Source organism: Hippichthys cyanospilos, chromosome 6, assembly GCF_059441005.1.
Source record: "Hippichthys cyanospilos isolate Australia breed blue-spotted pipefish chromosome 6, RoL_Hcya_1.0, whole genome shotgun sequence".
Classification (NCBI taxonomy): domain Eukaryota; kingdom Metazoa; phylum Chordata; class Actinopteri; order Syngnathiformes; family Syngnathidae; genus Hippichthys; species Hippichthys cyanospilos.
In genome coordinates this window covers 1925285-1938701 of record NC_142374.1, presented here as the reverse complement: position 1 = coordinate 1938701, position 13417 = coordinate 1925285, and the positions used below count along the sequence as shown (strand labels likewise).

Genomic DNA, 13417 nt, shown 5'->3' with positions numbered 1-13417 from the left:
TAAGCATTCAATTAAAAAAAAAAAAAAACTGTAAAATGTTACATTTCAACACTGCACTATAGGTTAACAAAGTAATCCTCAAATGGACGTACTTTTGGAGGTAGGTGAAGGGGGGTTGTTAAATTTTTAGTTTTTACATGTATCAGTAAATCCAATTTAATGCCTTGCCAAATGATTGGAACATAAAACCGTTGTATTTGAGTGAATTCTTAGAAAATCATCTTATGCCTTTATTTAATGAAGTCATTCGTGACGCATTTTTATGACAGATGAACCACAAATAAAACAGAATGATGTTACATGATCCCCCTTCGGTAGTGCATCCATCCAGTATCTACCACTTTATCTGGAGTTGGTTCCCAGGGGTTGCAGCTTCAGCAGGGAAGCTTCCCTCTCCCTAGACACTTCCTCCATGCCAGCCAAGAGACATAGTCTCTCCAGCATGTCCTGGGTCATCCCTGGGGCCTCCTCCCAGTTGAGCATGCCCATAACACCTCACCAGTGAGGCATTCAGAGGTAACTAGATGCCCCAGCCACCTCAGCTGGCTCCGCTTAAAGCGGAGGATCAATGACTCTACTCCGAGTTCCTATTGGATGACCAAGCTTCTCACTTTCCCTCTAAGGGAGAGTTTAGACATCCTGTGGCTACTTTTTGTCGCTTGTATGCTTATATTTCGGTCACTACTTACATCTCATTAACATAGGTGAGGGTAGGAACATAGATTGACGAGTACATGGTAAGCTTTCAGCTCAGCTCCTTCTTTACCTTGACAGACCAACAACGAGTACACATAACAGCAGAAGCTACATGCTCTCCGCATTGTCAAACTTCCATTCCCATACTTGAACTCCTCCACCTGGGGCAAGACCTCATCCCCAAACCTGGGAAGACACTCCACCCTATTGTAGATCAACCAGTAAATAGAGAGCTTTGCCTTTTGGCTCAGCTCTTTCTTCACCACAACAGACTGGTACAGCGCCCGTATCACAGCAGATGCTGCACCGATCCACCTGTCGATCTCCTGGTCCATCCTATCCTAATTCATGAGCAAAACCCAGAGATACCTGAACTCCTCCACTTGGGGCAGGACCTCATTCCCAACCGGAGAGGACTTTCCACCCTTTACCGAGTTAGGACCATGGTCTCAGATTTGGAGGTGCTTATCTTCATCCCAGCTGCTTCACACTTGGCTGTAAACTGCTCCACTGATAGTTGGAGGTCACAACCTGAAGTCAACAGCACTGTATCATCTGTAAAAAGCAGCAATACAATACTAAGACCAGCAAACCAGACCCTTTAACACTTTGGATGAATCGTTTGGCATGCAGGGAACCTTCACAGAGCGTCTCTCTGCAATGTAGCTTTTTGTTTTGTCCAGGAATAAAATGAAGTGAAACACAGAGTCCGTAAAAGACTTAGCGAAGGAATACTGTAATATGAATAACATAGGACCAAACAGAGACCCTTGAGGGAACTTGTGTGTTATTTTTGACCCGTCTGACTTTTCATTATTAAACTGCACGTACTGGTTTCTGTCATCTGGGTAACTTATTATCCGATTATATGCCAGTCCTCTTATTCCATCTCTCCCTCTAAATTTACCATTAATACAGTATCAAAAGCTCTCTTTAAATGTCTGAAAATCTCAACTGTAAATTCTTATTTAATTTATATTAGCTGCAATTTCTGCTACAAATTCCATTACTGACATAGAGGTGGACTTACTGTATCTTGGCCGAAACTATCTAGTTTTTCACTTAAGAGATGGTACTTCTCAACAAAATCATTAAATCTGTGTAAATATAATTATTCGAGGGTTTTTGGAAAATGCAGGAATAATGATATGGGTCTATAACTGGCATAAAAATCCTTATTTCCCCTTATATAAATCTGAATAATTTTTGCCATTTTCATTTTGGATGTGAAAATACCCATTTTAAAGGTTTTTTATAAAGGCCATATTACCATTAGAACATTTTATGTTTTAATGCTTTTAGGACATTTAATATTTTCGTATCGTTTACAGCAATTGTCCCAGAACCTTTGCATTATGGGAGTCCAGGCTAAGCCAATCATCGAAGTCATTGAAAGGCTTGCAAACGTCATAAGTTGGCCACTAGCTCTACTTGGTGGTTTTGAGCTGTCAAAACAAAAATTTCTGTTGTGCCCCGTTCGGGAGTTGCCGTTGATAGGATAAAAAAAAATCGAGGGAAATGCATGAAAAAACATTGTTTTCATTATTATTCATTATTAATCGCTTTATTTGTCTCCAGCACACCCTCCAAGGACTCCAAAAAGGCGGGTAATCTGAACTGCTATTTGGTGCATAAGCACAAACAAAGGTCAGGATCTGTCCCCCCAGACGAATGGAGGCTACCCTCTAGTTCACTGGGGTAAACCCCAATGTACCGGCGGTGAGCTGGGGGACAATAAGTATGCCCACACCTGCTCTGCACCGCTCACTGCGGGCAACTCCAGAGAGGAAAAGAGTCCAACCCATCTCGAGAGGACTGGTACCAGAGCCCAAGCTGTGTGTGGAGGCAAGTCCGACTATATCTAGTCGGAACTTCTCGGCTTCTGACACCAGCTCAGGCTCCTTCCTTGCCAGAGGTGATATTTCATGTCCCAAGAGCAACAGTAGCTTCTGTAGCCGGGGATCAGAGCGCCAAGGCTCCCGCCTCTGGCTGCCGCCCAGCTCACACTGCACCTGACCTATATGGCCCCTTCCACAGGTGGTGAGCCCATCGGAAGGGTGATCCATGTAACCTCTTTGGGCTGGGCGTGGGCCTGGCCACCAGGCGCACGCCAGCGAGCTCCACCTCCAGGCCTGGCTCAAGAGGGGGGATCCCGGTGACACGCTCCCGGGTGAGGGAAACCTAAATCCATTAATTTTATTCATCATTAAGAGTCGATGGACCATGCTTAGTCTGGTCCCTCACCTCGGACCTGTTTGCCATGGGTGACCCTGCCAGGGGCATAAAGCCCCAGACCAATTACCTCCTAGGATCATTGGGACGCGCAAACCCCTCCAACACGATAAGGTGACGGCTGACAGAGGGACGAGTAATAAAAATGAACCACTAATAAATGAATAGACTTACATTCTGAGCATAGTATGGAGTAAATGGAGTGTAAGAAACTGTATACATATGTGGATGATAGTGCAAAATATCATGTACAGTAGTGCAAAATATAGTGGACCCCCGTGTGACAATGTCCCTGATTTACATCATTTTCGACGTGGAATACTGAGTTTTTTCATCCCCTCTTCATGACATTTTCCCGGATATCCAACCAAAATAACTGTCATGACCCTAGGGATTGGCTGTATTTGTGTTTTTTGCCTCCATCTGCTGGCATTTTCAGGTAATTGCACTTATTTACTATTGTATAACTGCTTCCATGCAACGCGTCACTACAATGCTGGTCTGCTATTGGTTGGTGTCTCCTCACAGAGATGGTGGTCTGCTATTGGTTGGCCACACTTTTTTAAAATGGCGGAATGGTAAAGTTTTGTTTGATTGTAAGTGGTTACAAAACCGTATTTGTAGTGCATTTTACTGCCCATTGTATTATGCTTTTAGCAGCGTTGCTGTACTGTGCAGGATTTGTAAGGTGCATATGTGCATGCAATAAAGTGACTGGTGATGAGGCAGATTAGTGCGTGGGGAATTTGTTCAGAATCTGGATCACCTGTGGGTAGAAGCTTTTTGCCAGCCTGGTGGTCCTGGCCCTCATGCTCCTGTACTGTCTGTCTGATGGCAGCAGTTTAAACAGGTTGTGTTGTGGGTGAGTATTGTCCCTGAGAAGGTTGTGTGTCCTCTGCAGAACCCTGGTGTTTTGTAAATGCCTTGCAGTGAACGGTAGGGTGCTACCCAGATGTGCTCTGAGGTCTTGATCACACGCTGGAGAGCCTCCCTGTGCTGTACAGTTGCCATACCAGACTGTGGTGGAGGTGGAGAGGACCCTTTGGATTGTACATTTGTAGAAGTTGTTGAGAATCTTTGCTGGCATGCCAAATTTCTTCAGTCTCCTCAAAAAGTACAGTCTCTGATGGGACTTTTTGATGCTCTGTTAAGTGTTGTGGGACCAGGTGAGATCCTTGCTGATGTAGGTGCTGAGAAATTTGAAGACTTTTACCCTCTCCAGCTCTGTCCCATTGATGACTAGTGGTGGTTTGTGCGGCTTCATCTGCTGCCATGGGTAAATGATCAGTTCTTTGGTCTTCAATCAATCAATCAAATTTTATTTGTATAGCCCTAAATCACCAGTCTCAAAGGGCTTCACAGATGAAAAGAGGTCATGTGGAGACTACTTTCGAAAAAAGAAGTCATTCAGAGACATCTTTTCGGTTTAAGGTACAAAACAGTATCCCCTGTCAAAGCTCCTAGAAGGGGAAGGAAAAACTCAAAAACCCCAATTAGGTGAAAATCAGAAAATTCCAGAAGGGAGCACAGGTGGGAGGAGCCCCCTTCCAGGCCCACAGGTTGAAATTCAAATATCACGCCGAGATTTTTTGCAGAACTACTTTGGGAAATAATACAGTTTTCTAGGTTCAGCGTGGTATTCTTAAGCAAGTGCTGATGATGAGCAGGGCCAATAAATAACATCTCAGTTTTATTAGGGTTGAGAAGCAGAAAATTGGAAGACATCCATTGTTTAATCTCGGCAAGGCAAGCCTCCAGTTTACTGCACTTGCACGGATCCGTTATTTCTAAGGGCATATAGAGTTGGGTATCATCAGCATAGCAATGAAAACTAATAGCATGTTTGCGTATAATATCGCCGAGAGGAATCATGTAGATGTTGAACAGTAAGGGACCAAGTACTGACCCCTGCGGGACACCACATGAGACGGAGAAAGACTCAGAAATCGCATCACCATAAGAAACACTATGCGCCCTTCCCAGGATGTAAGATCTGAACCAAGAAAGTGCTGATCCCGAGATACCAACACATGATCTAAGACGTTCTATAAGAATATGATGATCAATAGTGTCAAATGCGGCACTAAGATCAAGCAGTAACAATACTGATGAGACGTTGGAATCCAAGGCTAATAGAAGATCATTCGTCACTTTTACTAGGGCTGTCTCAGTTGAGTGGTTGGCCCTAAAACCTGACTGAAGGAGTTCAAATCTATTGTTGTCTATCATAAAATCGCTAAGCTGTTGTGTTACAACTTTCTCAAGAATTTTGGCGATAAACGGAAGGTGTGACACTGGCCTATAGTTAGAGAGATCTTCAGGATCTAGGTGAGGTTTCTTAAGTAATGGTTGAATGACAGCCGTCTTAAAAGTCTCAGGTACAATGCCAGAGGAGAGTGACAGGTTGATAATATTCAAGACAGATGACCCTAAGACCGGGAACAAATCTTTGAGGAGTTTGCCTGGAAGCGGGTCGAACTTTCTCGTCTTTGTCAATAGTCTTGCTTCTACTACAGGCTTTTGATGCAGGACATGGGAAGTCCAGAAAACAAAACGTTACAATAGTTTAGGCACGACATAACAAATGCATGAATTAATGTTTCTGCATCGCTAGGAGAAAGAATAGGATGAATTTAAGTGATATTGCGAGGGTGAAAAAAATGCGTTCTTGTCATGTATTTAACATGTGTCCGAAAGGAAAGACTCAAATATCACGCAGACATTTTTTGCAGAACTACTTTTTTGGAAATAGTACAGTTTTCCAGGTTCAACATGGTATTCTTAATCAAGTGCTGATGATGAGCAGGGCCAATAATTAACATCTCTGTTTTACTAGGGTTAAGAAGCAGAAAAATTGGAAGACATTCATTGTTTAATCTCGGCAAGGCAGGCCTCCAGTTTACTGCACTTGCACGGATCTGTTATTTCTAAAGGCATGTACAGTTGGGTATCATCAGCATAGCAATGAAAACTAATGGCATGTTTACGTATAATATTGCCAAGAGGAATCATGTAGATGTTGAACAGTAAGGGACCAAGTACTGACCCCTGCGTGACACCACATGAGACGGAGAAAGATTCAGAGATCGCATTGCCATAAGAGACACTGTGGGTCCTTCCCAGGATGTAAGATCTGAAACAAGAAAGTGCTGATCCCGAGATACCAACACATGATTTAAGACGTTCTATCAGAATATGATGATCAATAGTGTCAAATGCGGCACTAACGTCAAGCAATAATAATATTGATGACATGTTGGAATCCATGGCTAAGAGAAGATCATTCGTCACTTTTACAAGGGCTGTCTCAATTGAGTGGTTGGCCCTAAAACCTGACTGAAGGAGTTCAAATCTATTGTTATCTATGATAAATTCACTAAGCTGTTGTGCTACAACTTTCTCAAAAATTTTGGCAATAAACGCAAGGTGTGACACTGGTCTATAGTTAGAGATTTTCAGGATCTAGGTGAGGTTTCTTAAGTAATGGTTGAATGACGGCCATCTTAAAAGCTTCAGGGACAAAGCCAGAGAAGAGTAATAGATTGATAATATTCAAGACAGATGACCCTAAGACCGGGAATAAGTCTTTAAAGCGTTTGCCTGGAAGCGGGTCGAGCATGCAGGACGTCGGCTTTGCTGCATTAACCAGGTTTGTGAGACACTCCAGAGATACTAAATCAAACTGGGACAGGGTAACCAGACTTTCTTGAACCTGCAGACTTTGTTGAACTAGCATCAACAATCACAGCCAAGGGGGTAAGTGGCGCTGCCTTTTTTATTTCGTCCCTTATTATTTGAATCCACTGAGTAAAGAATTGCATGAAATCGTGTGCTGAATGGAGGGAACTATGATTAATCTGCTGCTGTTGCGTCAGCTTTGCTACTGTATCGAATAAATATTTTGGGTTGTTTTTATTAAGAATAATCATTTTGGAAAAGTAATTTGTTTTTGCTAACCTAAGAGCCTCTTTATATTTCAGCAAGCTATCGCACCAGGCCTGATGGGAAAACCTCGAGTTTAGTTCGTTAATTCGCCATTTACACTCAAGTTGTCTACTTGACAATTTAATCGTATGCGTTTCATCAGTAAACCACAGAGTGTGCCACTTCAAACGAGTTTTACGTCTTAATGGTGCTATAGAGTTTAGGGACTTTAATAGAACCTTATTAAAATCGTATGTGAGCTAATTGACTGAACCAATAAAAGCCGAAAAGGCAGCTATTGCGGAAGGCACTAATTCAGAAAGTGCAGCTGTGGTTGATGAGTTAATATCACAGCTCTTAAAGCCTTGGTTGTGGACAATAAGACCACACTGAGCTAGGACTTTGAATGTTATAAGATAAAGATCAGACATAGCGTTAGTACACGGCAAAATTGTGACATTTGAGGCAGTTAGGCCACGGTTTAACACTAAGCCTAAGATATTACCATTCTGGTGTGTCACTGCTTTTATTATTTGTGTAAAACCAAATGCATCGATTATTGCTTGAAATGCTACAGTAAGTGGCCCCAATGGGGAGCTCATATGAATATTGAAGTCACCCATAATTAATATATAATCTGTATGAGTTATTAAATTAGCCATAAATTCGGGGAATTAATCTAAGAATCCAGAGTATGGACCGGGAGAACGGTAAATAACTACCACATAGACTGTTGGTGAGGAGCTCGATCGCATAACGAAAGCCTCAAATGTCTTGAAGGTGTAATTAGTGCTTGTGCTAAGTTTAAGACCAGATTCTGAAATTAGGTCGACACCTCCCCCTTTTTTACAAGGACGGGCAAAGTGTGAGCCCAAGTTTGGGGGTGAGGCCTCATTTAATGATAAGAATTCATTTGGTTTTAGCCAGGTTTTGCAGAGACCAAGCACTTTAAGAGTGTGATCTGTAATAAGATCATTTACAAGAAGGGCTTTTGAGGGGAGTGAACTAATATTTATGAAGCCTAATTTAAACTGGGAATTTTTTCCTGGACAATTCTGAGTCTTCATGTTGGTGGTACTAATACTAACAAGATTTTGATGGCCAGGGCTTGGTTTGTATTTTGAGTAATTAAAACCTTGTCGTAATATTAGTAAAGTAGGAATTTGATTGTAGATGGCTCCAGCAGCTATTCTGCCTAGGTACTATGTCACTAGTCCGACCGGTTAAGGAGGCATGGCTATTTTCCTTAATCAACACCACCTCAGCATAAATCTTATCACTAGGGGATTCAGCATTAGGTATTGAAACTGTGTGGATTGCAGTGACCTAGACTAAGTATGCTATATGTGTTGTAGCAGTCCAGCCTAGTGCCGGTTAACTCTAGCCTCAATGACTCCACACTCGTTCTAGCAGGATCGCTACTCGCCTGCGACCCGACATGCTCTTATGTGAGAAGTCATGGAAGGCTCAAACAGTAATCTATGTTTCTAGAAAGAGTGATGGCGCCTTCCCAGTTAGGGTGAAGGCCATCCATCTTTAGCAGGTTAGGCCCGCCCCAAAAAGTGGGGCCAATTATATACAAACTGGAAACCCTGCTCTCTACATAAACTAGCCATCCACTTGTTAAGCGAGAATAATCTGCTAAACCTCTCATCATTGCCTCTCGCAGGCAGAGGTCCAGAGACAATAACTCGATGCCAACTCATCTTTCTAGCGAGATTACAAGTCCTAGCTATGTTCTTCTTTTTAATCTCAGACTGCCTCATTCTAGTATCGTTGGAGCCGGCATGTATCACTATGCCCGAGTAACTAGTGTTGTATGCACTAAACTGGTGTCTAGGCCTCTTGCATGTCAGCTCCCTACGATTAGCTTCAATGTCGGGTGCTCTGGCCCCAGGAATACACATTACGGTGGCTGGCGTTTTAAGCTTAATGGTACGGGTGATGGAGTCCCCTATAACCAATGCGCGGGAGCCAGTAGACTGAGATGGAGTGTGCCTAGCAAGGGGGCTAAAATGATTTTGTCTGAACAGGCTCACCGCCACTAGCAGGCTTCTTAGGGCTAATGCTAGCCGGACTAGCGGGTAGGCTATGACCCGCACTAGCCGACGCTAGAGGCATTGCGGGAGGGCTCCGGCTCGCACTGTCACAATCAGATGTGTCCGTCTAATCTACGATTACCAAACTACTCTGCTCTAGCTGACGGACACGGCCCTCTAGGAGAGAAAGCCTCTCTGTGAGAATAATGCAGGTGTTGCAAGTGACTGATGTGGTGGAGGTGCACAAAGCCATGCTTACCTTTGTACAGCCGAGCGAATACTTACGCAAGCAGAGCTGCACGAGAACGAGGACGAACAGAGCTAGGAGCTGTTCAGAGAATCGCGAATCACTACCTAACGAAGAATGGTAACAGTCCTCAAAAATAAAGAAAAAACACCAAACACAGGTCCGACGGGTGTGGTAAAATAGAAAAATAGAAAAAATAAAATAGCGTTCGTCTCTCCAGCCAAGGCTAAACCAGCAACAGCAGCAAAACGTCTTGTCTGTATTGAGGTGGAAATTGTTGCTGCGACCCCAGGCCACAAGATCTGCCACTTCTTTCCTACATGCTGTCTAAACCACACCAGTGATCAGCCCGATGACTGTGGTGTCATCTGCATATAATTACGCTGGTGTTGTTTTGAGAGGTGACACAGTCATAGTTGAAGGGTGTGTAAAGCAAGGAGCTCAGCACACTGCCGTGATGATGCTGGATATGAGGTGGTGGACTCTGACTAATTGGGGTCGGTGAGAAAGTTCAGCACCCAGTTGCAGAGGCAGGGTGCCAGACCAAGTGTGAGAAGTTTATCTGCCAGTTTTTCAGGGATGACTGTGTTGAATACTGAGCTGCAATTGACAAAGAGCATTCTTACATACATGTGCTGTGTGAATAGCAGTGTTGACTGCATCAGCCGTGGACCAGTTCTGACGATATGCAAACTATAAAGGGTCTACGGTGTCTGAAATGGTCTTTTGAGATCAGTCATGATGAACTTCTCAAAGCTTTTTATTGTGATTAGTGTGAGCACTATGGGATGGTAGTCATTCAGGCAGGTCACGATGTGTTGTTTGGGGACAAGCACTATGGTGGTGGTGGTGGACTTGAAGCAGGTGAAGACAGAGGCTTGTGCAAGGGACAGGTTAAAGATGTCTGCAAACACATCAGCAAGCTCTGACGAGAAAACCCTATGTGCACAGGGATGTTATCGGGCTGCTTTCCACGAGTTTGTTCTGCTCAGAACCTTGTGCACATCTGCTTGGTGTCACCATGAGCAGAGGGTCCCATGCACACTCCACGGCCAGCATCCTTCTCTGCTGTTCAGGATTCTGAGCATCAAAGCGGGCGTAAAACTCATTCAGCTCATCTGGCAGTGTGGCTTGACTGGATGTGTGACTATCGATAGTCCGTGGTGTGTTCAAGTTCTTCCTACTTGTGTTGAGGGTCAGCGGTAGAGTAATAACCCTCCAGCTTCTACCTGTACTTTCTCTTAGCTTCTCTGATGGCTTTACTCAGGCCATATTTAGCCTTTTAGTAGTCCTCAGTGGTGCCTGAAACAAAAGCAGATGCGTGTGCACGTAATTTGGCCCTCACATTATAGTTTATTCAGGGCTTTTGGTTGGGATATATTCTGAGATGCTTAGTAGTTGTAGCTGCCTCTATGCATGTGCTAATGTAGCTGATAACTGCAGAAGCATATTCCTCTCAATCTACAGTGTCTTCACACACGGCTGCGGTTTTGAACACATCCCAGTTTGTACAGCCAAAGCAGTCCTGAAGCACTAAATTAGTTTCATCAGTCCACACTTTAACAGTTTTACTTACCGGGGGAGTGTGCTTGAGAAGTTGTCTGTCGGTCGGATACAGGAATTTGGGGTGTGGTCATCTTATCCAAAATAAGGTTTTGGGACAGCCTCGTAAGAACATTTCACGTTGCTTTAAACTTGGTCCAGGATGTTATTTTCCCTCATTGGAAAGCTTACGTGCTGATAGTACTAAGTTAAAACAGTCCTGAGGTTGCAGTGGTTGAAGTCACCCCCGTTGTGATGAATACAGGGTTTGGTCTCGTATTTGCTGATGACGTGCAGCTGGCCCGATGTGCTAGCAGAATTAGCTCATGGTCGTATGTAAACAGCTGTTATAAACACCGTGCTAAACTCACGAGGCAGGTAGAAGGGCCTGCCTTTCACCATCAGCAGTTCAATGTCCAGAATACAGTATTTCGCAACAGTTTGCATGCCTGAGAACTATTGTTTACTCAATTAAACACAAACGCCACCACTGCTGTGTTTCCTGGATGCTAATTTCAGGTGTCCTCGGTAAACAGAGTGTGTTTCCAGCTCGATTGCTGAGTCCGGTGTATCCTCTGTCAGCCAGGTTTCAGTGAAAGTGAAAACACATCACTCTCTGATCTTGTTTCGACAATCTATGCAATATTTTAGCCGTTTTTTGCATGCATTTTCTTTGATGTCACACATCAAAAACATCAAAAAGCACGATTTGGGGTCAAAATTTCCACCAGGGGTTAAGATGACAGTGAGCTACACAGCTGCCTTAATATGAAATGAAAAGGTCAATATGCTAAAATAAACTCAAATATAACCAGACACTACTTCTATCTTGTCTAAACGGGTGTCTTAGTCATTACATTTCCAAAGTGCCTAAACATGTGTCTCATAGTTCAACAATTTCCAAAGGCTTAACAGTTTCAAACAGCCAAGCAGAGGATTTAAAACGAACATTGATGGAAAGAAGACACTTGGTTCTTTTTAGGTAAGCACAGTGTATGTGTTGCTTAAAATAGACAACCTTTCTTTTAATCCACTCTGCCTACACTGATATGTTCAGAGAATCTCGAGGTTTAAAAATAGACATACATCCATTTAATCTCTCATCAGTGTGATAGTTTCCTGTCATGAATGGCTCTTCCATGCTAAATAGATCCTTTTGAAATGAGATCATCCTAAATTGCCAATGTTTGCCTGGAAATGGCTCTCATATTCATCACAAGGAGTTAATCATGACTAAGTTCCTAATTAATTGGGACCATTCACAGTGGACAAAGCAAAAATGGGCATATAATATTCCGGAATTACCTAAATCCAAAAGTACAAGTAACGAGAATTATTGATTGATTGATATGCCTTCCACATACAGTATGAAGCCTTTGTCGTTCTGTTAATTTTTTCTCAATTTTAGATTCCTTCATCTTCTTTATGTACTTTAGTTGGTTCTATTCTCGTTCTCCATTTATGCCTTGTACTGTATAATGAACAAATCATTTTGTATGACTTGAGTTACCCATTCGTAGACATCCATTCTGATATTCTTTCTATGATTTTTTCATGCTTGTAAATACTTATAAAAGTCTTAAATTCTCCAGGCCATACTTTATATCCTGAAAATTCAATCCAAGAAAATTCACCATGGTGTTATTCCCACATATGTCTACCATTAAAATCCATCCATCCATTTTCTATAGCTGCTTATCCTCACAAGGGTTGCAGGCTTGCTGATGCCTATCCCAGCTGACTTCAGGCAGTAGGCAGGGGACACCCTCAACTTACCATCCAGGTATTGTGACCAAAGAAACACATACACTAATAAATGGTTGTTTTGAATTCAAGCCTCTCCCAGCAGTCATGGTCAAATAGACTTATTATTTTGAAATCTCTCTTTTTTTTAGGAAGGATTGGGATATGAGATTGCCTCTCCATCCAATGGGGCACATGCGACACTTCAAAGGGTTCTCTGTTGCCAGTTGCACTATTGGTCTCCCCATCTGTGATTACTAAATTTTACAGATAACATGAATTTTGAATCAGTACATTAAATGATGCTATGTGTCAGTGGCGGGCGGGGACTTTCACACGTACGCCTTCTGTGATGTCAGACTTGAATAAATAGCCCTCATGCATACGCATTTTTTCTCATATATGTATGTATATATATATATATATATATATATATATATATATATATATATATATATATATATCGATTTCATTTTAAATTCACTTTTACTAATATATATATATATATTAGTAAAAGTGAATTTAAAATGAAATCGACTGTCATTATAGTTATTATAATTATTATAGCATATTATAGTTATGATAATGATAATAGGTTATGTTAGGCCAGCATAGAAGGCCTTGCTGGCCCTGATGGTCCATCACTGCCATGTGTATACTTTACAAAACATTATACCTGGCTTTTCAAGTTCTTCTAAGAAATCATGGAAGAAGTCAATTACCTTCCTCTCAGCATTTTCTTTTAATGCCCCCTTTTCACTAAAACGTAGCTGGCAATTCATCCTTATGAAATCAGCATCAGACGATAGAGTAAATAAAGATTTGGCTAAATATAAAGTGTACAAACTGGCTATTAATGGTTACAAACAAAGTGGAAACTGTAATACAAAACAATGTAGGCTATGTGAGAACAATATGTAAAACGGTTGTAAAATAGGATATTTACAGATGGTAACGGAAAAATTGCAAATAAGGTTAAATAAAAAAAATGTAT

The 13417-nt window shown here is 42.2% G+C and overlaps 1 pseudogene; it reads right to left on the bottom strand.

The window, feature by feature from the left end:
* Positions 1 to 2697: 2697 nt before the first annotated feature.
* On the bottom strand, positions 2698 to 9076 carry LOC148421827 (uncharacterized; annotated as a pseudogene).
* Between the last annotated feature and the right edge of the window lie 4341 nt (positions 9077 to 13417).